This window comes from Limanda limanda, chromosome 1 (assembly GCF_963576545.1).
Source record: "Limanda limanda chromosome 1, fLimLim1.1, whole genome shotgun sequence".
In the NCBI taxonomy this organism is placed as follows: domain Eukaryota; kingdom Metazoa; phylum Chordata; class Actinopteri; order Pleuronectiformes; family Pleuronectidae; genus Limanda; species Limanda limanda.
The window spans coordinates 15,658,994-15,662,183 of record NC_083636.1 but is presented as its reverse complement, the minus strand read 5'-3'; the positions used below and the strand labels follow the sequence as shown (position 1 = coordinate 15,662,183).

General features: G+C 39.2%; 1 long non-coding RNA gene across 1 annotated transcript; it reads left to right on the top strand.

Moving 5' to 3' along the window:
* Window positions 1-279: 279 nt before the first annotated feature.
* Window positions 280-2,832, top strand: LOC133014213 (uncharacterized). The gene is made up of 4 exons (XR_009681441.1): window positions 280-613; window positions 1,035-1,217; window positions 2,278-2,436; window positions 2,626-2,832. It is a non-coding gene; the product is annotated as an uncharacterized LOC133014213 (long non-coding RNA).
* Window positions 2,833-3,190: the final 358 nt, after the last annotated feature.

Sequence of the window (3,190 nt, the reverse complement as noted above, 5' to 3'; positions counted from 1 at the left end):
GCCTATCAGATTGTGAGATGGAAACGTTTGGTCCGCCCATTGTTTTGCATTGACGTGTTTTCACGTCACGTGACTCCCGAGTTCCCGTCTCCGGAAAGGAAAACATGGCGGACAGTCCTTGTTTTTTCAGATAAAAACATGATTTTGTAACTTAGTCTGGGCATAAAAATACATTCTGACACCATTTCTAGCGAGAAATGTGGTCTTTGCTTCCACAGTCTTCAGCCAGTTTGTGCTTATGATATATATTTTAATAGTTATCTTGAATGTTTTTATCGTTGCTATGGTGGTTGCTATGACGCTGCCATGCACACAACGTCGTAGCGTGCTGTTTAAATCACCGTCCCTGCGTGGTGTCGTTCAGTGATTGTGTATGTTATTCATGTTAAATAATATTAATATTTGAGGCTAGATTACACCTCTAATGCGAAGGATCTTGCGAGTCTGTTCAGAGGCGGACATGAGTGTGACACCGGACCGAGATCGCGAACGGACCGGAACTGACGTGTGGCTGGCGTAAAAAAAGGTTTTGTAAACATTCTGTCCATTTAACTTAGCGCTGTCATAAACACGGACCATTTGGAAGACAACGATGTCATCTTCCTTCTGTCAGGTAAGTAGTTTATTGTTTTTAAAGATCTATTACGATCTAGGTTCACAGTCCGAGTGCTGAGACAGCGGATGCGGAGTCCGTCGATAAACACAATGGATGCATTTCTTCAGCTAATATGCCATTGTTAGCCACATGCTTCAGCCCACGGTAGCATGTGATTACCTGGGAGGTGAAAACATGGTTTTTGAAACCAGTTCAAGACGCTTAGCTCATCATTAAGGGACGCTACAATATAAATATAAACATGAATTTGATTTATGAATGCTTTAGATTAATAAGGAGGGTATTTCTCGACCATTACTCCTCAATAACAGATCAATTTGGTTTAATGTATAGTATGCAATATGACAATAATGTTTTCATGTTATGGAGTTGCGATTCATTTTATAAAACAATTGCTATGTTCTGTTTTTTAATCAAGGAGGATCCAAGTGAAGCTACAGGAGTTTCATTAACGTCAATAACTTGGATCGAACAGTTTGTTTTGCTTGATGAAGAGGAGGAAGGGCAGCCTGGAGAGAAAGAGAAGCCGGGTTGAGCCCACTTCCATCATCCACGTACCACAAGGAAGATGAGGGGGAGAAATTATCCTACCATTAAAGAGGTACTTTTAAGTTACATACCAGAAACACCATTTTATATAATGTGCCAAATATAAATTTGTATTAAATCCCCAAAGTACGCTGGCTGAAATACAAGTTAATATCACACTGAAAGAGTTTTGATCAATCATGCTTCCCTGCTGTGATTGTTCAACTGGGAAAACAACTTTTTCCACAGGAAGGCAAGTAAATTTAAGGAATGCATCTGCAAAGTTTTCCTCTGTTATGTATAATGATGACCCCCATCAAACATTATGTTATTAATAATATTTACACCTTTTCATTTATACTGTTTATTTCTGTCTACATGTTTGAATTTGCCTTCATTAGTTTCAGAAAAGAGCGATGATGTATCGGTCAGTGGGCGGCAGCACGAGACTCCGCAAACTAGTCTCTAAGCAAAGTAGACGAAGGCATTGAGGTTGCGGCCTGCCATCATTATTATTTTGCTTAAGGGACTGAATACGTTTCATGCAGAAATATTAGCATTTCCCTTATATCTACCAAAACTGCTTGTTTCACAGACTGCAGTTTTGTTTTGATCCGATGTGGTGTGCAAATACTAACCGTATATCTGCAATGGGTTGTTGTGCATTAACATTTGTAACTCTATTTTTGTTTTGACAGACTGTGCAAAGAATGTTGAGAACATCACTAACCAGTGCAGTGTCCGTCTACATATTTCTACATATTTTCTCTCATATAAATGTCACTGTAACCTCTTGACAACTGAAACCATAACATGAGGTCAGTGTGGCCTTGACCTTTTGACTTTAAGACAAATACACAGTTAGACAACCCGAAAACATGCAGTAATGCCTCCGGCGACTCGCTATTGCAGAGGCATTAAAATGTTAGTGTAGTAGACTGGATTTTATTGGTGTTACATTGGACATCTTGTATTGGTATACAAAAAATATATTTGGTTTCACATTTTAGATGGCATAAGCAGAGACATCAACTCAGGAAATGGATTTCTGCAGAAAAGAAAGCCTTGTATGTGTGTATATATACATACAAACGCACTTTTAAAACGTTTTGTTTTTTATCATATATTCTCAGGTAGTACTGACGCATTTATGGAGATGGGACATGAGGGCCTTGTCTGCGTGCTCAAGAGAAGATTCCACAGAGTTCAAGCTGAGCAGGCTGCAGCAGGTTTGGAGGAATCCTCCTCTGAAGAGGAAACATGGCGAAGTACTTCTCCACTGATGAAGAAATGTGAGCGCTGTGATTAAATAAAATCTGCTGCCATGCTACTGGTGGGCCCTGCTATTAGCTTGGTGTTTGGTAGCTGTTAGCTTTAGCATATTTATTTTTTAGGGACCTGTCTGACGTTTATGTTTTTAAAAAAAAATCAGAGGGAACCATCTTCATAATTTAACACTATGTTTTGTTTGTGTTCTTCAGTTATTCTCAAGAGAAGCTGCCTCAGCTCCACGGTCCCTCCTGCAGCTTCCACTCCTGATGCTAACCCCCTGTTTACATCACACCATCCGGGCAGACCTGGAGTCACAGAACTTTGTCCAGAGCTGCCGTCTGAGAATTGTTGATCATATAATTTCCAGCAGATGCCTTAATGTAATGTTTGTGCACAATAAATGACATTGATCATAACATATTGGTATTTCCTTGCACTTTTACACCATGATATTGGCAGATAAGATGTTGATTACATTAAAGCAGTGAATGCTCTGCTTTAAGCAACATAAACACACAATGATCCAATGGATTTGAAGTAGAATGGGCACGTTACATTCTGTAGAGAGTACCTCAGTAACGGAAGTCAGAAAATTTATTTTTCTTTATCTTTATTCTGTATCGGCAGACTGACTTATTCAAACACATTAATACTACAATGAATGAGGCAGGGGTTTGCTATCGTAGTATTAATGTGTTTGAATAAGTCAGTCTGCCGATTACCAGCTACTGATTTAAAGTGAAACATCTATTGCTATCCTCTGTGTTCATTTCT